Source organism: Catharus ustulatus, chromosome 1 (genome assembly GCF_009819885.2).
Source record: "Catharus ustulatus isolate bCatUst1 chromosome 1, bCatUst1.pri.v2, whole genome shotgun sequence".
Taxonomy (NCBI): Eukaryota; Metazoa; Chordata; class Aves; order Passeriformes; family Turdidae; genus Catharus; species Catharus ustulatus.
Window position 1 is genome coordinate 37,524,010 of NC_046221.1, and position 24,564 is coordinate 37,548,573.

General features: G+C 42.4%; 1 protein-coding gene across 7 annotated transcripts in view; it reads right to left on the reverse strand.

The window, feature by feature from the left end:
- Window positions 1-23,617, reverse strand: part of LOC116993544 (TBC1 domain family member 5-like) — a 325,432-nt gene extending 301,815 nt beyond the window's left edge. For 5 of the 7 annotated variants that reach the window (XM_033054308.2, XM_033054326.2, XM_033054316.2 and 2 more), the window contains exon 1: window positions 23,521-23,616. The gene's annotated coding sequence lies outside the window, so the exon portion shown is untranslated. Of the gene's footprint in view, window positions 1-23,218; window positions 23,240-23,520 lie in introns of those variants that run through there. The other 2 variants (XM_033054285.2, XM_033054293.2) reach the window with 2 other exon arrangements.
- Between the last annotated feature and the right edge of the window lie 947 nt (window positions 23,618-24,564).

A 24,564-nucleotide genomic window follows, 5' to 3' on the forward strand; every position in this document is an offset into this window, starting at 1 on the left:
ACAAAAGTAAATGTCAGACATTTCTGTGTCTTCTAAAACACTCTGCTGAATTAGAAGGCTGATGAATGCCAGTTTTACCTGGAAAATGGATTAATTGTTAAAAATGCTATAATTTTGTCAGCATACTATAAAACAGTAAAGAGCAGGAAAGATTCAACCAACAGAAATTTAAATGTCAACATTTAAATCAGTGGTAATATTGCTTGAGAAGACAAGTTGCCTGAAGTGGTGGTAAGGAGGAAAAATGAAATCCCTTACCTTTTCATTTTTGATTTTTCTTCTTTGGGTTTTTTGGGTTATTTTTAACAATCCAAACACAAAGGACATTGGAAAATACAACTGTGCAAATTTTATAATATTTTCAAGATAATGGATATTAGCGGGAATCCTACAGGTAATAAATTACACAGCAGTATACTATTCTACATAAAGCACAGTAATTTCATGACTATAAGGCGCACCCTTTTCACTAAAATTTTGATTGAAACCTGGAAGTGTGCCTTATAATTCAGTGCGCCTTATATATGGACAAAGTTGCGAAATTTTCCAACCCAGAAGTGCGAGCCACGAGCTGAGGCGCGAGGAGGGGCAGCCCCACGGCAGCTCTGAGTTGCGAGGGGGAGGCGGTCCTGTGGCAGCACTGGGCCACAAGGGGAAACGGCACCGCAGCAGTGCCAAGCCGCGCCAGCTGGCACCGGGGTCGGGTGGGAGTGCCGGAGCCTACAGCATAGGGTGGGCGCCTGGGGCTCCATTTAAAGGCTACGCCAATCTGTGAACGATGTTTGTAAATTGAGCACCTGCCAGTAAACCCCGCAATCGCGCGATTCCATCACTAATTCGTTACTTTGTTGCGTGCGGCGTGGCTCCTCACTGCAAAAAAAAAAAGTGTGCCTTATAGTCTGGTGTGCCTTATATCATGTACAAAGTTTGGAAATTTGCTGACATCTGAAGTGCGCCTTATAATCCAGCATGCCTTATAGTCTTGACATTACTGTACTTGAAAAGAGACAGAATTAATATTATTATTAAAACATTAACTACTGACTTTAAAAGGTCATTATGCCTGCATTAAATGACATATTGGAATTAAGTCTGAATATCCAAAAATCAGTTTTTGTTGTCCTATGCAGAGACTATTGATATATTTTGTGCACATTCACTGTTTACATTCCTTTAACTAAATCTCTCATTAAAACAAATTAGTGTTTTGCATGATATAACAATACTGCACTACCCTCTTTTCTAACTGTTTGTTGAAAATATTTAAGTCAGGATTAGGATTTCATCAATGGAATGAGATACAGAATTTAAGTTCTTATAATATAGAAGAAAAAAAACTCCAAATGATAGACTGGAAGTGAATAAAATGCTTCCAATAGTAACTGTGTATCTAATTTCTTCAGGGGAAGAAAATCTTTCATCTTTAGGCACTACAGATTAGATATTTCAAGCTTCAATATGACCTGAAAACAACAAAATAAAAGTTTCCAACTAAATTTAAAGTTTCTTATTGTGCCACTTCTAATTCAGGACCCTCATTATTTTCTTTATAGAATCTTCACTATCTGTAGCAACTGATGATTAATAAAACGTAATTTTACCAATGCCTTTTAAAGCTAATTCAACTCAACACAGTTACATTATCCTATAGTTACAACTACCAGTGGAACAGAAAATAACTATATGAGCTACACCTTTTGTTAGTCTCCAGTTCGGTCAATTTGGCAATGATTGTATCTCTTATTCAATCTATAAATGCAGTTTGCAATCAAAAATAACCTTACCATTACATGATGAAAATTAGCAGTACCCTCTTTGTTCTAAGCTAAACTTGGTTTGACGACTTGCATAAAGGAGAGATGCCAGTCCCTTCTCTGATGAGAGCAGCTATTTCCACTCTCTTATCTCTGCCTCACTTCAGATAAAAATGCACACTGTCAGTGAAATGCTAAAAGTTAATCTTCTCTCTTACAATTACAATATTCACCCATTAGTAGGTCCCCTGAATTCCATTTTCAGTCTTGGTGTATTTCTAACTTCTACAATGGGAAACTTAATTAGACAAGAGACTATAAGCAAATCATACCCAAAATGTCCAGCAGCAATCCAGAAGCAAAGGGTACAAGATAATTCTCTGGTGAAAAAGGACTTAAAGGAACCTGGTCTCCCATGACCAAGGGAATTGCTCTAGAAACTGAGGGAGTAGCCAAAAAAAAACAGAAGTGTTGGCAATGGCAACATTCCTCATGCAAGAGTTTCCTTGACTCAGTGTTTTCAAAATATCTGAGATTTTTACCCGTCCCGTCTTTTGGTTCATTGAGTGAAGAACCCATGTCTGCATGAAATTCTTAATAGAACCTTAAATCGGGGAACATACCAACTTCAAACCAACTTCAATATATTAACCTTGGGATGCCTGGAAGAAGGTTTTCCTTTTCCTCATGCCAAAGTGATTGTCACTATCTTACCTAAAACTTCACAACAAAATCCCAGTGAAGGGTAATTACACTATTTTCTGATAAATAAGCAGGTAACCTGTTCATTATTCTGAATACACAATTTCACTTGTTGGTGATAGATTCTAACATTAATTAATGACTGTATAAAAGTACTGAAAAATATTGGAAAGAATGCTTTAGCTCATCCTAGATGGAATGTGGAATACAAGACGCAAATTTTCCTAAATAATTATACCAACATAACTTTCCTTTAAGTCTTGCTACCTAATTCTTATAACTTTCAGATCTGCTGAACACATCATCAATGAAGAAGTTGCATGCTGAATAGAGAGCAACTAACCACTGAGAAGTAAACAAAAATAGCATTTCTTTGGTTAAAACACAGAATAAAATCAATGGAATCTTGAATTAAATAATTTTATCTTTTTAGATTTATTTTTATTGTAGGTTCTGCAAGACACAAAGTTCTGCCTTCTTTTTACCATAAGGTATCCAGAAGGCTTCAGATATTTATATACCTGCCAGATAGGATCAGTACTTATAAATGTTGACTCAACTTGATTTTAAGGGACATCACTGTTACATTCTCTAATTAGAGAAATTACATGAAATTTAAACCTTACCTTCTAAAATGTACTAGCACAATTGAGTTCCTATTCTCAGACATATTTTTAAGCCCCGATTATTAGAACATTCATTCATGTAGTTGATTGGAAGCCCATGTGGTGCAGCAATTATCTAACACATTTATCACTGGGACAAAAGGCCAAGCAGGACACCTGAAATCCTATTACCACAAAGCAGTGGTTAAATGCAAGAGGAGAACTGGGAAGATGGTATTCTGAAGCAAGTAGACAGATAGGTAGCAGTGGAGGGCCAAAGCTGACAATACCAGGACCAAAGACAAAACCTCTCCACAGGGGGTTGTGAAACTAATTTCCTGAATTATTACAAATAAGTAAAGAAGTTTACTACAGCTACATGATTTAACAACTGTTAAACCAGCACTGCTAAATTCAAAATCCGCTAAAAACATACAAATTGTCGCAAAGAAATAGGGTTTGTTTACTCCTCATTACAGTGTCAGTGAGTCAAAGAGTTGATTTTAAACAAAAGCCTGACAGACAAAAATGCCACCAGCTCTGTCAGACTCCTGGAAGAGAAAGTAAAGGCTCAAATGATTGCGTTGATCTTTGACTGAAACTGTAAAACAAGTCAGTTTCTTCAAAGCCAAACATAACACTAAAGCCAACAATAAGGAATGTTTTAGTTTTTTCCACACAATAAATTTTTTGATGTCATGAGCTCTGGAAGTTTTTAATCACACTAAAAAAGCATTAGCAAGGCAAATCTGTTTGACCCAGGCCCATAAGCAACCACAGGACCGGTTTTCCTGACTAATCTTATTTTTCCTTCTCTCACCTAAATTCCAGTATGAATACTTCTTAATAATAGTTGCTCCCAAATTTTTAACCAAATTTTAACCCACGTTTTCTTTCCCTATCTAAACCCAAATAATATTTTGTATTTGTTCACTGACTCCAAACTATCTGTATTTTACTAGTCACATGGAAATTGGAGTGCTATACACAAGACTTCGAGATAAAACACTACACAGACACAGACCAGAATAAAAAATTCATCCTATTTAAATACTAACAGCCTTAAGACACATGATTTTATGTTTTTAATTTAAATAAAGGTAATTGAAAATACCGTGTTTACTGTTCAGAAGTGATTCTTAGTTATCCTTCCTGAACTCCTGATTCTCAGTATGACCACTTATGTCTTACCTAAGTCTTCTCATTCCTTTTTTAAAAAGCCTATGTTCAGTAAATCCCTCCCAATGTATGTTCCAGTGTAATTTTATAGTGTATTTCTTAAGATTTCTGCTACTACTCATTAAAAATCAGATTAATCAATGTTTACTTTCTAATTATAGACATAAATTCATTTTAAGTAAATTTTTAACCCATACAAAGGAAACTAGTTTTTACATACTGCAGATGTCATAACCCCCACAGAAAAGTAACAGTAGAATTTAAATTAATGACTGGAATCAGAGCCAAAAATACTGGACAGACAATAGTTCAATTTAACTGATTGTTGCACAATCTCTTCTTCCCACCTCTCACCTCCAGTAAATTTATCTTGATTATAACTACAGTAATTTCACGAATACAAGCTGCACCATTCTGACTAAAATTTTGCTCCCACCCCGGAAATGCGGCTAACACTCAGGGGCAGCTAATATGTGAATAATTTTCTGACATTTACAACCCCGGAAGTGCCAGCCAGGGTGCCTGAGCACCTGCCAGTAAAACCCGGGATTTCGCGATTGTTACAAATTGGTTACTGTGTTGCGCAGCAGGTGGGGCCAGCTCAGTGCCGGCAGCGTGGGGCAGGGGAAGGAGGCAGGGGAGCTCCCTCCTTCAGGCAGGGGAGAGGCAGGGGGCTCTGTGCTGACATCCTCACGGTTCGGGGAGGAGGCAGGGGCTCCGTGCTGCCATCCCTGTGGCCCGTGGGGTAAGCGGGGGGCTCCTGCCCCCGCCTGCCACGGCAGGAGCAGGCAGGCTCCGCCCCCGCCCGCCTTCGCCGGTGCAGGAGTGGGGGAGCTCCGTCCCCGCCCGCCGCCACGGGTGCTGGCGGGCTCCGTCCCTGCCTGCCACCACGGGGCAGCACCGGGCCGGGGTGAGCGAGCCCGGCAGCAGCGGCGGCCGGCCCTGAGCGGCCCCACAGAGCTGGGCCCCCTGGCCCCGTCGGCAGCCCTGAGTGGGCCGAGCCTACACAGCCCGAGCCGAGCCAGTAAACCCCGCCATGCCGCGATTCTGTTACTATTTGACAATTTTGTTGCACGCAGGTCCTCGCTGCGAACAACAGAGCGGTTTATACTCAGGTGCGGCTTATTTATGGACAAAGAACGAAATGTTTGCCAACACCCGGAGATGCGGCTTATAGTCCGTGCGGCTTGTAATCGTGAAATTACTGTATATTGGTCAGTTCAAGTTTGTTTACCTGCAGGTCTTTCCATCGCTGACAAAAAAGAGTGAAGTCACTCAGGACTTAGAAGGGCAAATCAAATTTGTCTTCCTGGAACAAATTTTAAGCATCCAGAAGCTCAGGACCCCAATATTTGACTTCAGGAACTAAGTGCTTAGTAGGCATCTGGAAAGTAATGAATTACTTCACTTAGCCGTACCAGCACCTTATTATCCATTTTACATAAGAATTCACAATGATAACAAGCGTATTGCTTGGCATGGAGCAAAACCATGCAGGCAACCAACAGATATTTCCTCTGACCCCTGTCAGATCAATTACAGTAATTTCACGACTATAAGGCGCACCCTTTTGACTAAAATTTTCCCTGGAACCCGGAAGTGCGCCTTATAGTCCGGTGCGCCTTATCTGATGGACAAAGTTCAAAAAAATTGCCTACCCGGAAGTGCGAGCTGCGAGCCATGGGGGGAGCCGGCAGGGCCATGGCTGCCAGGTGGAGGCGGGGCGGAGCAGGGGCGGGCACGCCCGGGCCCCATGCAGGCGGAGCCGCCCCTACACAGGCACGCCCCGGCCCCGTGCAGGCGGAGCCGTCCCTCCAGAGGCACACCGCGGCCCCGTGCAAGCGGAGCCGCCCCTCCAAAGGCACCCCCCGGCCCCGTGGAGGTGGAGCCGCCCCTCCACAGGCACCCCCCGGCCCCGTGGAGGCGGAGCCGCCCCTCCACGGGCACCCTCCAGCCCCGTGGAGGCGGAGCCGCCCCTCCACAGGCACCCACCGGCCCCGTGGAGGCGGAGCCGTCCCTCCAGAGGCACCCCCCGGCCCCGTGCAAGCGGGACGGCCCCTCCACAAGCACCCCCCGGTCCCGTGGAGGTGGAGCCGCCCCTCCACAGGCACCCCCTGGCCCCGAGGAGGCGGCACGGCCCCTACAGAGGCACGCCCGGGCCTCGTGGAGGCACAGCTGCCCCTCCACAGGCACCCTCCAGCCCCGTGGAGGCGGAGCCACCCCTCCACAGGCACCCACCGGCCCCGTGGAGGCGGAGCCACCCCTCCACAGGCACCCCCCGGCCCCGTGGAGGTGGAGCCGCCCCTCCACAGGCACCCTCCAGCCCCGTGGAGGCGGAGCCATCCGTCCAGAGGCACCCCCAGCCCCGTGCAAGCGGGACGGCCCCTCTAGAGGCACCCCCCGGCCCCGTGGAGGCGGAGCCGCCCCTCCACAGGCACCCCCTGGCCCCGTGGAGGCGGAGCCGCCCCTCCACAGGCACCCACCGGCCTCGTGGAGGCGGAGCCGCTCCTCCACAGGCACCCACCGGCCCCGTGGAGGCGGAGCCGCCCCTCCACAGGCACCCACCAGCCCCGTGGAGGCGGAGCCGCCCCTACACAGGCACGCCCCGGCCCCGTGCAGGCAGAGCCGTCCCTCCAGAGGCACCCCCCGGCCCCGTGCAAGCGGGACGGCCCCTCCAGAGGCACGCCCGGGCCCCGTGCAGGTGAAGCCGTGCGTCCAGAGGCAGCCCCCGGCCCCGTGCAGGCGGAGCCGCCCCTCCACAGGCACCCCCTGGCCCCGTGGAGGCGGAGCCGCCCCTCCACAGACACCCCCTGGCCCCGTGCAGGCAGCATGGAGGGGCAGCGGCCATAGCCCGGCCCCGGAGAGGCAGCACGGAGGGGCGGCGGCCATAGCCCGGCCCCGGAGAGGCAGCACGGAGGGGCGGCGGCCATAGCCCGGCCCCGGAGAGGCAGCACGGAGGGGTGGCGGCCATAGCCCGGCCCCGGAGTGGCAGCACGGAGGGGTGGCGGCCATGCCCCGGCCCCGCCGGATGCAGGCGGGCCTGGGGCCCCGCGGCACCGCCCCTGCCAGGTACAGGCGGGCCCAGGGGCCAATGACTGCCGGGTTGAGGCGGGGCCTCGGCCAGCAACCGTGCGGAGGGAGCTGGGGGCGGAGCCTCGCTGCAAAAAAAAAGTGCGCCTTATAGTCCGGTGCGCCTTATCTGATTTACAAAGTTGCGAATTTTGCCAACTCCCGGCAGGTGCGCCTTATAGTCCGGTGCGCCTTATGGTTGTGAAATTACTGTAATTTTGGTAACAGAGACAAATGCCTTTGGAACCGCAGAGTAAGAAACACAATTCCTCTAAAATTATAGAAACAGAAAAGAATACATACTGTGAAGACGTGAAAAATGTTTTTAAAATAATTCACTAGAGTAATCCTATGTATCACCAGTAAAGCTGTTTTCAGTAATGTACAGCATGCCACACAATACTTCATAGTAAAATAATTTCATGACATCATATGCTTGACAGAAAAAGATGGCATAGGCTACCTATCCAGTATGCTTGCCATTGCAAACATTTCATTTTTACAGAATAGAATTGTTTAAGTTGGAAAAGACCTTTAAGATCATCAAATCCAACCATTAACACTGCCAAGCCTATCATGTTCCCAAGTGCTACATCCACACATCTTTTAACAGCTCCAGGAATGGTGACCCAAACATTTCCCTGGGGAGCCTACTTCAATGCTTGACAAATCTTGTGGTGAAGGAATTTTTCCTAATAGGTAATCTAAACTTTCCCCAGAACAACTTGAGGGTGTCTCCTCTTTGTCCCGTCTGCACACAATCTCCCCCCACTTGCACACAATCTCCTTTCAGGTAGTTGTAGAGAGCAATAATGTCTCCCATGAGCCTCCTTTTCCAGAGGCTAAACAACCCCAGCTCCCTCAGCCACACCTCAGGCACTCCAGACCCTTCACCAGCTTCACTGTCCTTCTCTGGACTTACTCCAGACCTCAATGTGTTTCTTGTACACAGGATTCAAGGTGTGGTTTCAACAGTGCCCAGCAGAAGAGAACAATCACTGCCCTTATCCTGCTGGCCACACTACCACTGATACAGGCTAGGATGCCAATGGCCTTTTTGGCCACCTGGACACACACACTGGCTCATGTTCAACTGCTGTCAACCAGTACCCCCAAGTGTTTCTCGTCCAGGAAGTTTTCCAGACAATCTGCCCCAGCCTGTAGCAGTGCCTGGGGCTGATGCGGCTCAAGGGCAGGACTCAGCACTTGGACTCCTTGAACCTCAGACCACTGGCCTTGGGCCATTGATCCAGCCTGTCCAGATCCTTCTGCAGAGACTTCCTACCCTCCAGCACATCAACACTCCTGCCCAACTTGGCGTCAGTTGAAAACTTACTCAGGGTGCACTCCATTACCTCATCCATACCCTTGATAAAGGTATTAAACAAGGCTTGTCTCACTACTGAGCTCTGGGAACACCACTGTGATCTGTCACCAGCTGAATGTAACTCCATTCACCACCATTCTCTGGGCCTGGCCAGCCAGCCCATTTTTACCCACTGAAGCATCTGCCTGTCCAACCCATCAGCAGCCAGCTTCTCCAAGAGAATGCTGTGGGAAACAATGGCAAAGGCCTGAAGTCCAAGTAGACAACATCCACAGCCTTTCCCTCATCCACTAAGCAGGACACCTTGTCATAAAGAGAGATCAGGCTGGTCAAACAGGACTTGCCTTTTTATAAACCCAGTGCTGGCTGGGTCTGATCATGAGGTTGTCTTGTACATGACATGTGATGGCATTCAAGACAAACACCTTGAATTTACACTTTCTAACCTTAAATTTGCACATGCAATGCAAACAATACTTACTATAAAAAGCAAATAGCTTACCTGATGAGATCAGTTATAATCCAAAACCTAAGCACAAAGCCAAGTCAACCATAAACAGCAGGAATAATGCCCATGTACGTAATTTTTATATCTTGTATTTACCAATCTTCTGTACTTTTACTAATGTAAAATACATCAACTTAGAAAATGCGAAGTTAACAATTTTTATTATAAGGGATTATCTTCAGAGTCAAAAAGATTATACTCTGAATATGAATTTCACATGATCTTAAAAAGAAAAAATAAATCTGCTGCATCTACTAGTCACATGACAAGACAATGTGAAGCTTACATCATTCAAGGATTATCAAGATAGCTGTGTGTTTAATTACTAGTTGGTAGCCATTCAAAGCCCTAGAATTCATTTATCCTCCTTTATTTCACATGAGGAAGTAGAGACTCCTTGAATAAAAATCCCCACTTCACTGCCTAACCCTGAACAAGCGAGTAAGATGCAGAATTAAAACTAAGATACAAAGTTCTTAATAAATGCAGGTCTAACTTACTTTTAATTTTGTGAATTTCAAAACTTTGTTGTGCTCTCATGGTTGAAATCTAAGAATGGACCATTTCATTAGCTGCAATACAGAACTAGCTGCTGTAACATTGTCTTAATCCACAAATCAGTCACTGAGGTTAGTCATGCCTAACAAGCAGACTTTTGTTTAGAATCACAGAACCATAGAATATCCTGAGTTGGAAGGGATTACTAAGTCCAACTCCTGGCCCTGCACAGGACACACCAAGAATCACACCATGTGCTGTCCAAACACTTCCTGAACGCTATCAGGCTTGGTGCTGTGACTACATCCCTGGGGAGCCTGTTCCAGTGCTCAAGTACCCTCTGGATGAAGAACCTATCCCTGACAACAAATGCAGTCCAAACACAGGACTGTAGGAAATTCCTACAGTGTAGGTACAGAAAACCCATATGGGCGAACAGAACAGTCATTCTTGGCGTTTTTTCCCATGTATGTACATTTCAATGCTGTTTAGGAATGGCAGCAGTTTTCTGGTCTGAATGCTCCAGACACCTTCTTAAGATCAAGATTCATTGAAAGCAAAGAGATAATTTGCTTACAATATGCCTACACATAAGGTTTACATATCTGATACAGAATTCTAAAATGCTTATATGCATGCACAGAACCTCTTATACTGACTAAATATTGAACTTCTCCCAGCACCAACTATGGCTTTATGAAAGAGATGTAAATGAAAAAATAAACAACCTTTTTTTTTGTTTAGTTCTCTAGAGAATTAAGAGAACAGGCAGTACCTGAAACATATATCACGAACTGTCATAAGCAAGACAGATTGACTGACATAAGATCCACCACAGCTGAGTGGTCAAATATGCTTAACTACGTGTATGACTATTTCAATTAATGAATGGAAAGTGTTTTTCTTAGTAACACATTACCAATTGGCCTTATACCAGCCTTACTGAACATCAAAAGTGTGATAATTAGGTGTATAATGAAAGAATCAAAGCAAAAGGAGAATTTAGTTTTGGGCAGAACATGATCAGAGGACATCCAACTGAACAAAGTGAAGGGGATTTTTCTAAGCCATGTTGAGTCTAATACTTCCATTGTGCATAGTCAATAGAGTGGGACTAAATTCAGATGTATCTATTCCGACCTAGTACAGTAGTGGAGTTTATTTGCTTATACTTGGCGACAGACAATTCCTTTTAGATTTCCTGTCAAATGTCATTTGGTGGCATCACAACACGTTCAATGGGGCAGACACTGAGGAGCCTCTCATGGCTATCAACAACTTGTCCTATTCCTGCAGAAATGCATTTCAAATTAAGGTTCAAATAGGCAGAAGGAAACAAAAATTCAGCTTTAAACTCATCATTGTCATTCCTTCTAGACCTAGAGCCATTCCACCATCAAGATGCAGCTGCATCACTAATAAGGGGCAGCTAACTCAACTCAGTGTCAATTTGAGAGGTCACAAAGCAATTCTCCTCAAGAAACCAGGTCAGTTTAGGGCAGGGGGACTTTGCAGGTTCATTTTTTAGTTTTTTTTTTTCTTTTACCACAGTATTAATAAAATAACTAATCTTTTAAGGGCTGCTGCAATTTATACATGCCCATGGATGCAGTAATGCCTATCACACTTTGGGGTAGTCAGATGATCTGTGACCAGCTGTCACAGACAACAGAGGGTACAGCAAGGTGTTGAACTTTGAGCTCTTGTTCGAAGACAGTCCACTTCAGAAACACTGAAGAAGATGGATGGCGCAGCTAGAGTACCGAAATGGAAGGTACGAAAGGAAATGTCCAGCATGGAACAGAAATCTTCTCTCACTTATGCAAGATGACAGATAGCACTTTAGATTTTTTTTCATTTGTTTACCTGTACAGGCAATTAGAAAGTCTAACTGCATTTCATTTTTACTTCTCTGTCGTCTTTTACATGTGACTTCTAGTCACTGTATCACAACAGTGGCAGGGACTTCGAAAGGAATTGAGCCTCAGCCTCAGAAAAAGGCAAATGTCACATGAAAGTAAAAATGCTTTGAAGCATTCTGTTAAGTTATTGAAACTACTGAAATGTATCTCAAGTTATGGAAAAGAGGTTAGTATATCAAGAGGGACTACATGGAAAGTCATACAATCCAGTAGATGCTATAAAGAGACATAGCATTGAATCATGACAAACCCATTACTAGCTACTAAAAAAAATTCTGGAATTGACACTGGTTTCAGTTCCTTCAAAACTAAGCAAAATGAACAAGAATAAAATTGGCATGGCCAATAACATTTCACCAAGCAAAATTCTTAACTGTAGACAGGAATTAGTCTCAAGTGAAATGTCAGTTAATTTATTATTGTTGTCAGTTCAGGATACATTGCAATGATGAAATCATTGCAAAATATAACTCAGGACTTTGAAAGATAAATTCTTTCACATTCAAAAAATGAAACTGCTATCCAACCTTCACTTATTCTGAAGTTAACCTGAATAATAATTTTGAGAGTGGTCTGGTCAGGGTGAGTAAGAAACATTAACTGAAATACCATATTAGCAATTTGGAGACTTGCTGGCAACTTGAGTATTTTGGTTTTTAGATGAAATAGTGTAGATGGTATACTGAGCACATGAGAAAGACTGTCAGCTTAACGTGATGTACTGCTACAGAGGTATTTCTTTCTAAAGTAAATTGAATGTTTGAGAAAAATGAGAAATCCTTGACCAGTTTTTCCTCTCAGTATCAAATACATCTCTGTCGTCATTTTTATCGCTCAGGTTCAAAACAAGATCTACATCAGCTCCTCTTCATCTTCCAATAGATTGGGATCTCACCTGAAACTTTGTTGTTGTTCTTGTTGTTTCGTACAAGACCCATACACAAGAGTCAACCTGCCTATACATCCAAAATTGTCATTTACCCCACATGAGATTCAACTTGCCTCCCAGTCAATCCATGCACTGCAGTTTCTAAAATGCTCATCTCACTGGTTGCCAAAGTTTCCAGTTGTAAAGGCAGTCCTCTTGAATGATCAAACTTCTCATCAGCAATTTTACACTACTCTTCTTGTTTGCACCTTTATCACTGCGTACCATTATGCAATAATGGAAGACAACATGAGTAAAAATCCCTGGAGTAGACTGTCTTCGACTACTACTACAAATACAATGAGCCAATACAATCTACTTCAATACCTAATGCTGTATTTTCACCTGTAGAGTATTTGTTCTTCCTTGCCCGCATTTCTTTTCTAGTGAGCAGTTATGTGGTGCTTAGCTGCCTACTGTGGTTAAACCACAACACCATCCTACAATTATTTCTGTTGCAGCTGGATCTCCTCACGGCTTGAAAACACAGAAGCATGTGCTTGACATACACAAAAATCAGATAAACAAAATGCTGAGACATACTCTGTAAAAAAAACCAAACCAAAACAAAAAATGAGTAATGGTCAGTTCAAGACACACTTTCTGTGTTGTTAGGTTTGATTTTATTCCATATTTCCAGAAGGTAGAACCTTAAAAGAATGCTAGTTTCTTTCATGCTTAGGAAAATCCACAGCTGCAAGCATTAGGGCAAAGTAAAACTGCAAAAGGAAAGAGGGATCTAAGATAAATGCTCTTTACGAAAAAAAAAAACCAAAACGGAAAAGAAGACTATTAGTCTCTTCAATGCCTGTTAATAAGCTTTATACAGGAGGCTTTCCTCTTAAAGCCACTGGTTTAAGTCATTCACTTTCTATCTGTACATTGTTCTTTCTCAGCTCACATGGCGCAACCTAGGCCGATCCATTACTTCTGGAAGAGGACAGTATGACTCTGAAGCTTTTGAGCATAACAGAAATTACAAGATTACCCCAAGTATCACTGAAAGCTAACTCAAAACACGACAAAAGACTATTTGTACTAGGAAGCATCTAACATGCTTAGGGACTAAATGATAATTAACAGCAGCTCTGCAAGAGTACACTCTCTAGTCAACATACAAAAATTACAGCATGAGTCTAACAACACACTTTTATCCCAATCTGGGTAAACTGTTACAAGTAGAAAAATTATATTCACTCAGCCCATATTTGCCCTCTTCTCAGATAAAATTACTCACGGTGGAAATTCTAACCATGACTGATCATACACTATCACTGTAAATTAATGTAAAAATCTAGTCTCCCTCAACAGCAATGAAACAGCAACAGTTCTAATGCTCTAATTCCTGGCATATGTCAGTTTTGGATACTTGAATATTGACTTATAGGGAGAACTATGTATTTTTCATCTAATATACAAGAATTTTGACAGTTTATCAAAAAACCGCTAAAGACCAGAACAAAAAGGTTTAACAATGAAAAACAAGTTAGGACTTTCTCCAACCACTGAGACTTCAGAGTGCACAGGAGTGCAATAAAGTAACATAGCATCTCAGCAGGATTTGTAACAGCTGACAGCGCCATTGATCATGCTGTATCTGCACCTCAATCCACCCCAGTTGAGCAAAATGTCAAAGTGGAGTTCTCCGTTCAGTGACAGTAGCTGCTAATGTCCTTTGCTCCGCCCCACTAAGTTTTGTAAGGACTGAAGCTGCTAATGTCCTTTGCTCCGCCCCACTAAGTTTTGTAAGGACTGAATCTTGCGATAAACTGATTCCGAATTTGTGAGTAAAGACAGCATGACTGCACCAAATAGATTTCTGACATCATCGTAATAATCATCTACAGCTATTAAGAATTAACATTAACTTGTATCTGTCCAACATGTACTTCATTTCTTCTTAGGTACCTAATTCCCCACACTTCATCCCAAAGAACATACTTAAGGCTCAAAATAAAAGTTATAAGAGACAAAAGACTGGGTAGCTTTTTCATCTCTGCAAATTGAAGTTTGACACTCTATCTTGAAGGTGTGTCAAATCAGCCATGAACTTCAGTGATCAAAGGTGGGAACCAAAAGCAATCAGCAAGCTGCTTAGGTCCATATACATTTCTGAAAACATATGTATTATGAAAGGGACCACAAGCAGCTGGCAATCATCTTAAAATGCAGCAGGCACATCCTGCCTATACATATCTCATTCCATCTATCCCTCAAAATCTCCTTCCAATTCCCTGACTTGCAGTGGAGCCTCAACAATCATCTTGCACCTAAATCAAGCAATCTGCAAATCAAGACTAATGGGAAGTATAATGAATAAGAGTTGGGACTATAGCACAAATCCAAAAATCCAAATAGCCTTCCAGTAGAACTGACCCTGACTACAGAAGGTAATCTTGTGAGAAAGGGACCAAGTGTACAATATTTATACTGCCTCACAGTTTTTTTCACATATCTATATAGGAATGAATTTTTAGTTTGAAAAGTTAATTGCCTAAAACAAACTTACTTAAAGTAATAAATCAAGGACCAACATAAAATTTCAAAAGGGCATTTCACGATGATGCGTTTCTCCAGAAAATTGTGAAGTGAAAGGTGAAATTTACAAACAAAAGGTAAAATTTACCTTCATTCATAAAACGTCCTCGTTTAATTCTCACTAGCTGCTACCTTGGAAAAGCACACTTGAAAAAAAATTGAAAAAAAATTTAACAAGTCCTAACTGAAATGCACACACTTAGACAATCTAAAATGACACTTTTTTTATTCCTTTGGTTTTATTTCTCAAGGCACCAACTTCAGACTGAAAGTTTTAAATGTGTTTTATGCACAATGAACATAGGTCACTCATATTTGGAAGAAACCTTGCCACTGACTGGGACATTAATTTCCTCTTATTACAGGAAGTCAGCAACTTCCTGCCTATTGCACTTTCCTCTGCTTGCACTCATTCACTGATCTTTCACCCAGCCACAAAAATTAAACTTACAGGTACCCAGATTTTTGCATACTTGAAAATAAAAGAATGTCTTCAAAATTATCTGCTACACATTTTCACAAAGCAGTAAAAGTGGCAGAAACAACCAGTGTAAGTTTTACATACAAATGTGAATCTACAGTGAAAATCTATGGCTCAAAGGAGCTCAGATGTTTCTCCCATTAGCCTAGACTACTTAACATATAAAATCTTATGGGGTATAGTGAATTTTAAAAGGTATTGTCACAAGCAGCATCAGGTTTAGTCTGAAAAAAACAACCCCAACTACATATATACGTATAAGAATTTCCCAGTTACACATTTGAACTTAGTAACCTCGCCCCAAAATGTGTGTATTTATTAGCATCATAGGCCTAAGTGTAAGTGATACGAATTCAAAATAAGTCAGGCCCAAAGGAGGAGAAACATTATGCTGCTGTCTCATGAATAACTGAAAAACAAGCAAGGCTCTCACAGATTTTTCTTAAGTGTGTAGTGCTGACAAAGTAACAGGCTGTATATTCTGCAGATGCCCAAGTAACTGCTCTGAAAGCATAGGTTAGTTATATAGGAAGCAGGACATACAAAACAAACACGAGTATCAGGAGAGAGTCGCTTGTCTCACTAAAGACGTTAATAACCCCATTATAACTGCCAGCATAATCAAGTAGCTTATCAGACACATATTAAGAGAAGGATACTAAATGTTTACTTCCATAAGCATTAGATCTATTCTCCTTTATCACAGAAACCCAGAATTGGTTTGGGTCCGAAGGGATCTTAAAGATCATCTAGTTCCAATCCCTCCTGCCCTGAGCATGGACACCTTTCACTAGACCAGGCTCAGGGCCCCACCCAGCCTGATGTGGAACCCATTTACAAGGGAACATCCACAAGTTCTCTAGGCAACCTGCACCAATACCTCACCACCCTCATAGTAGAGAATTTCTTCCTAATACCTAATCTAAAGCTACCCTATTGCAGTCTGAAGCTGTCACCCCTTGTTTCATACAATGCATACCGTTGTAAAAAAATTCCTCTCATTTTCTGGCAGGCCCCCTTGGTCTCTAAAAGCTGCTCTAAGGCCTCCATGGTATGTTCTCCTCTCCAGGCACAACAGCCTCAACTCTCTGAGCCTCTCTTCACAGGAGAGGTGCTCCAGCTCTCTGCATCATCTTTGTGGTCTTCCTCTGAACTTGCTGAGGTCAGAGTAGTATCTTGCTCAGAGTAGATATAGCAGGTTCTCTATTATATCTATTCTTTCACTCCACTTATCAAACTTTTTTTTACATTGCTTGCTATTTAACATGTTTAAATTACTTGTCATTTCTCCCATTTAACCAATGCATTTAAAATTTAAGATTTATTCAATATTTTACAAAGCACTCCTGTGTTAGCAGTGATGAGATAGTATAAAATCTGAGTTTACTCCTTTGAGTTGTTGTTTGGCCTTGAGTTAGTCACTTTCACTGAAAATTATTAATGCTATTTTCATTTATAGATTAAAGGCTCTACAAAACTACTAAACATTAATCATGAATAATCCAGATAAAGTTTAGTTAATAACAAGGTATAAGAAATCAAAGTATCAACATGACACTGGATCCTCTTATTCAGTTTTATACTGCAAGCAAGCATGCTGATATAAGCATGATAATGAAATAAACATGAAACATGCCACCTGAGGCTTGAAAGTCTCTAGTTTTAAAAGAGGTCCAACTTACATGGGAAAGGTCAGTGGGAACACTGACAAAAACTTTAAAAGTAGAGATGATGAAAAAACTAGTAACTTTTAAAGAGAATAATATTAATTTTGAAAGAGAATCTGTTGGGAAAGATCTGAAAATACAACTACAGTTTTCAACACTGCAGCTTGTCAGACTTCAATCAGTAAAACAAAGGCAGATCTTTCACCAAGTATAAATGTTTCATTACTCTGAATAGTGACAGGTGGGAAAATAGAGTTGAGGAAGGAGTGTGCTTATCCACATAATATTGGATGCAGGAGCCACTGGTCACATCCACCACTGCTAATGGAAAATAACAGGACACCAAATACAAACATCTTCATCAACACTACGTGACATAAATGATGCAAAAAAATGTAACTATATGGTCAGCATGCTGGCAAATCAAACTGCTTGTTGACATATCTAAAGCATAGCAGATAAGAAATGATTATCAGTGTTGCTCAAGTAATGACTGAGCATTAAATTACTCTTTAAGAATTGAGGAAAGAGTGCGGAGCATGACACTGCGAAAGTAGATTATAAACAGAGCTTTGTACAATTTGTTAAATAATTACATATTACCATGGATAAACATCCACCTATATAAAATTAATTGTTGACAAGAAAATTATTATGGCTAAAAAAATCTCAGGGTCAGCATTGAGAACCCTTAAAACTGACAAGAATTTGAGGAGCTCCATGGTATGGCAGTTAACCCACAGTTAGGAAGCCTTTTGCAACTTCGTTTAAAGCATCTGCTGTTGGCCACTAAGTTACAAAACAATGGCCTGGATGACAATTCATCTGATTAGCAGGTACAATTCTTACACTAACATTACAGTGACGTCTAAATGCCAAAAATCTACTTCTACAGTTCCAGAAATATCCTTTAAAACTTTCAAAAATTTCCATCCCTTCCTTAGATTCCAGTCTATTCTTCATGTGCATCACACAACTATACTTCTTCCCAACAAGAAAAAGAAAAGGTCAAAGGCCCACTTGTGTAAAACCCAGAGACCACATGAAAATAACATTAATTATGAAGCAGGCACAATGCAGGTTTCACAAAACATCATTCAGACATTCATTACCTGATAATTCAGAATCAAAGGATCCTGACTGTATGTGGGCTTAAGGGTTAAATACAACAGCTCACTCAGAAGGTGGTGATAGCAGAGGTCTTTTACAGACCATCAACTCAAACTAGAGAGCAGTAGGATTTTTTTTGGTAAGTCCTATTTCTAATGCTGAAAGAAAAAGGTCAAACTGAAATCTTTAATACTGAAACTTAGTATCTCAAGATGTTAAGCTGTCAACAGTAAAAACATCAGTTTTTAAAAAATTATTAGCAACAATTTTCTAACAGCACTCAGCATAACCAGAGAAATTATCATATATTCCATTATAATAGCTACAATGAGTAAGTCACTGGAGTAGACACTAGGCATAGCCTAAGAATTACTGATCATGATTAAATTACATGGCCAGACAGAGATTACTAAGCTTAATACAAACATACAATGTACAACAATGCTTATATTCCTGAATTTTCAAACTTTCAGAAGCTAGAAAGTGTTATGAACAAAATTAATTGGGAAGAAAAATCTCAGAAAAACATGAAAATAGAAACTTCCCTAGTGGCTTTTATCTTCGGTCAGGCAAATCCACAGCTAGCAAAAGGATGAATTTTTTACAGTTTTGGCTTCAGCTCAGTCTAGTTTCCCAAACCCTGATTTTTTTAAAAAAACGTTTAAAAAGTAAGCAGGATCAACAATTTAGAACCAGGAGAGGCTGGATCAGCATCAATATAAATTACTGTTGCAGAGTGTAGAAAGTGAGAGTTACAAAACATCCACCCATGCCACCACTAAAGGTGTTGGTAACAAACACCACCTCAACAATAACAGAGGCCCATAACTAGATAGAGTGTTAAAAACTGGAAGGACAGATCAAAAATAGTCAATGAATACTTTCATTCTATAGTTGGAAAGATTCAAAATGGTATAATTGTATCACATTATATTGATTTTCCTTCCAAGTCATTTGTTAAGCAGATGTTCCAGATCAGATGTTAAAAACATTGTGAGAAAAACATTTTAAATCAGCATACTTGTTAAACTTATCTCAGAGTCCTAGAGTAGTCAGCCCAGCAAATCTTTGATCTGCTGCTGGTCTTTTAAAACTATGTATTTTAAAATCCGTATGTGTCTTTAAATGCAAGGGACTGCTACCATGCAGAGGAGTGAAAACACAGTGTCAAAGGGACAAATCAAGTTTAAGGCAGTCTGATACGATAGAGAATTCAGATGAGATAACAAGAACTAAGGAAAGACAGATGCATTCAAATGTATTCAAACAATAATTGCATGCCTTATTTTTAAATACTGGCAAAGATGAATCACTGAAACAAGTCATCCAGAAAAGTAAATGGTAGATTCTCAGTATCTTGATACACTAAGGGAAAAAAAAATAGCTTTAGCCCATCAGAAATTCAGAAATCAAACCCATTGAGACAAAAATTGATGCTGTAAAACATTTAAGGTGAAATGGTCATGTATTAAGATAGATGCAGTACTTAACGCAAGTCAACTTCAGAAAGCACATGAACTTCTCACATACACAACTAGATTAATTAGTAGCATGGTAGTAATGGTCTTTAATAAACTTAAAATAACGATTTGCCAGCCCATTAACAGCACAAAAAGGCCTCAAAATTAAATAGTACAGAAGGATAATGTTGGGGGGTTTTAAATAGAACAACATGGTACCGTCTCATTTCTGTTGCATTCAATTGAGTAACACCTGATTCTTCCTAGTATTTTCAAATTATTTCCAAAGAGACTTCAGGTCATGTTACGAGTCAGTGCTTTTGGGAAATCTACATCTAACCATTAACAGAGGTAGAATACTCATTTCTATTCTGTTTGGTAACTCATCAACTTTTACCCAAGATAAACGCTAAACTTTCAGTGTTCATCTCCAAGGTCTGGATATAGTTTGACTAACTGCTCTAGCTTGGCTCTTGTTGTCAGTACAAATATAGTCAACTGTTTCTCCTCAAGGACTGTCACACATGGATTCCCCTAAGATTCAGAGAAACCAGTTTTTTTTCTATTCAATGTCATTAAAAACTGCAGGAATTACTAGGTTATAATGGGGGACCTCAAGCCACATCATTTGCAAGTGTTTTTTTTTTAAAGTAGTTGATCACAGAAGTTGCAACATCAAAACAATAATGTCACTTGGTTAAGTGATAAAAACATTCTTAAACACAGATCACAGCTGCAACCTTCCTAAAAACTGGAAATGGCCTTTTGGAGGTCAAAACCAGAGTTCAAGACTCACTAACGTACAACCAAACACAGTCAAGCAACTCCTTCTATCATGTTTAACAGTCCTTCTCCTATTCCTCCTCCTCCTCTGTAAGCACAGATCACCCAAAGATGTGGTTTTTTACAGACTACATAGTGAACTGCTTCGGGCCCTTTCCTGGGCCAGAAGAAAAAGCACGTGAAACCTACACCTTATTTGCTTCAGAGCAGTGTAGAGTCTAAGTCAAACAGTTTAAATAACATACCACATTTGCACTCAGCAGACATCACTGGTTCCTGATCCAAAATGCTCTTACATGTGCTAATCAACAAGGCCTCCAATGGACTAGGAACTGATTATCTTAGAAACTGTCTATCCTCCACAATTCTCAGCAACAGCTGTTGTCAATTATAGCAGCATACCTAACAGTTTAAGACAAAACTCCTAAGGATGGAGCACAAAGTAAACTTTCTAAGACTTCATCCACAGAATTCCTTTCAGGGCAAAGTGTAAGCCAGTTCTCTGCACAGCCCTTCCCCAGTGAAAAATGAAGTTGTAATAGCAGCAACAACCTGGAGACAGCAGAGATGGTCTCTACATCAGCATAAATCATAGGGAGGCAGAGAAACTGTAACACATTTCCACCAAATCACATTTCTCTTGCACATCAGTACAAGGTAACAAAGTCTACAAGATTTAAGTGCAAGCAAAAGAGAAAAGCATAATGCTCAACTAAAGCAAACATGGTTATGTAAAGAAGGAAAAATTTGAGAGGAAATGTTTTCACTTCTATTTCTCAAAGGTAAGTGCCCTTCTCACACGAGGCAAAGTACTTTCAGAAAACTTCAACCAATTTTGTGTGGCAAGTGAGCTTTGCTAATATTTCAGCTTAAACAGAAAAATTGTTGGTAAAAATCAAGTTTTTGGCTATGCTCAGATTTACAAGAAGGTGAAACGAAGCAAAACATGCAAGAATCTCATCATTTAATTAATCATTGAACAAAGTTACCAGTACAAGCCTTACTTAGTCACCTTCCCATGCAAAAAGCTGGAGAATAGTCTTTTGTTTTCATGTTACTGACAAAAGGATTATTGAGTATCTTTTCAAATGTTCAGTTTTCACAGGAATTTACCATATCTGTAGTACCTAAATTATGAAGCCATCATAAAATCTATGGGGGGGGAAAATGCACCATCTTTCCAGTAAACATCTAGCAATTGCTCATGTTCTCTCATACTTTGCTACGCACCAAAATTCACCACATAGGTTCACAGCCCATACCGCTTCAGCTATTGGCTCAATAACAAAGTTGCCAATTTCAAGTAAGAAAATATACAAAAAAAGTTTTTAAATTAACCAGTTTATTTGGAATAGGCTCTGTTTGTTTACCTGACAGTCTGAACTTTGATTTCAACACAGTATTAATTTTAACAACTTCAGCAACTGCTACTATTTATATACATCCATATACTCTTACTAGTACAGCATTTAGGCCAACATGGACCACATGTGTCAGTAAAAAAAACAACCAAAAGAGTCTGACAACTGGTAATCACAATTGTGATAACTCACAATTACAGCTGCTACACTAATAAAAAAAAAAAAGGACTGGTTTCAAAAATAGAAATCATTATCACCCACAAACAATGTAATTTTCTTCCCACTTGGTTTTAGATCTTACAGTATTCCAACCTCTGAGTTGCAAATGTAAGAGTGGATGATGATTTAGAGAGAGATGGGATCTAGGACTAATTTAACTGAGTATTTCATGAACCTCAAATTCTTAAAAAATATTTTCAATAACAACAATCAGCCCACATAAAATTGGAATGTATTTTGGAATCTTTAGTTTTCAAGACTAAGCATTATCAGTAAACAGCTGAACTAACGTGTGACAAGTAACAGAACTGACATATAACAACTTTAATGTAAAGTTCCTTTAGTCTGAAAAGAGACTTATGTGGTGCTTTTAAACCAAGTTTCAGAGCTTTGTAAGGGAAGGTAACAAGGATTACAGAGTGGAGAAGGTACCCAGTCAAGTGGAGAATGGATACTGTGGAGTTGAGTCACAGAGCTAGAAGTGTATTCTTTTCTCCCCAGTGCCATCCCAGTACATTTTGTACATTATTCTTTCACATGTATACCTCTTTTGTGAGTATACCACCAAAGCGATGCTATGCCAGCATGATGGAACAACTGTTTCTTAAAAGCAAACCATAAAGCCTCCAGGATGTGTAATACCACAGGGCATGTAGCTAAATTGAACTACTGATGGGTACAGTACAGCAATCTCACTGTACGAAACTCTCAAACAGCTAAAATGTGTTAATTGCAGCCCTTACACAGAAATGCAAACTTGTACAACACTTGAACTGCTGTATCCCAAAGAAAAACGTGTGATGGTTAAACATCTACCATTGATGGCAATGGACAGCTAGCACAGACTGAATCAGGTAGGTGAGAACAGGGAGGTAGAGAGGCTCTGGGGCAGGAAAACTGAAGGGAAGGCAAGCTGCTTCTAAAAATTCTTTTTTGAAGGCCTGTGGGGAAAAAATATAAAATTACTGTGAAGACCTTCAACTTCCCTCTTCAGCTATCGGAATCACCAACAACAATTAAAAAAAAAAAAAAAAAGCCAACAAACCAAGCTAGAGGGGGAAACCTTGTGACAGACAAATCTGCCTCCTCCTCCCTCCCTGCTCTCACCTCCCGGCAGCGAGGCTCTGGCTGCACAGCTCCCTGCCGGGGAGCACCTGCCCTCGGCGCGCCCCGGGCCGCCGCCGCTCCCGGCGGGACCCCGCGGGAGGAGGGCGGGAGAGGCCGAGGAGCGGCGGCGGCGCGGGGCGCGCAGGCCTCGGCGCCCCCCCGGCCCCGCTGCTGCCACTGACGGCCGGGGAAGGGGCTCGGCGGGGCCCGGGGCTCGGGGCGGCGCACTGCGGCTGCGGGGCGGCCGGCGGGGAGGGGGGTAAGCGGGTGAAGGGGAGCAGATGCTCTGGGGCTGGTTTTACCTGCTGCTGCTGCTGCCTGCAGTGGCATGAAGATCTGGCTCAGCCTCTTTCTCTTTCTCTCCCTCCCCGCCTCCCTCCTTCCTCCCCTCCCTCCCTCCTCCCTCCCTGCGGCTCGGCTCGGCTCGGCGCGGCGCACAGACCCCCGTGCCGGCCCGACGCCCTGCGAGGCACGCGGGGCAGCAGGAGGCGGCGGGGGAGGCCCGGGGCAGGCAAGGCAAGGGAAGGAGAAGGGCTCGCTGCCCGCCCGCGGGGACGCGGTGGCACCGCCCCGCTGTCGCCGCGCAGGCGCCCGAGCCCGCGGCCGCCCGGCGCCTGCTCCCTGCTCCTGCCCCGCGCTCCCGGTGTCCGCTCTCAGCTGCCCGTCCCCGCCGGGGCTGCGGGGCGCCGGCGCAAGGGCCAGCCTGGCGCTGCTCTCGCTGCTTGGCCGGCGCCCGCTCTTCAGCGCTGGGCAGCAGCAGAAGGGCGCCGGGGTTATGTGAAATCGGGAGGGTTTGCGTCTCTTCGGGGCCTTTCGGCCTCTTGAGGGAACCCGATCTGTTTGTATTTATATGAAGCGTGCGTAGAGTGTAGTTACCAGGCGCGCGATACGTAGTGAGGGGTGGGGGAGAAGGATGAAGGTAATTTAAAGCGAGTCCGTAACATCGCTCCTTGGGAGCGGCTAGCCGGGTTCAGACCCTGTGGGAAGGGTCCTGGAGGAAGGAGCCAAGCGCTCGGCTGGAGCTTGGGCGACCGGAGGTGGGAGCTGCTCTTCGGGGCGCTGGTCAGCTCCAGCATTGGGGTCACTGAGCACGGCCCTGCAGCCTGGCAGCAGCAGCTCCGTGGGACAAACGCCTCGGTTCTCAAAGCACTTGGGAAGTCCGGTACAAACCTGCCGTTTGCTTGGCGTCAGCCCTTCATTAACATTATGAAGGAATGTGAACAGAGGAGCCCCATGAATTGAAGAGTTCATTTGTCTTGCAAAAACAACCTGCAAGGGGTGTATTTATGCAAGCGTTTGAAGGTGTCATGAAGCGTCTTGTCACCTAGGGTTACTCCTTGCTACCA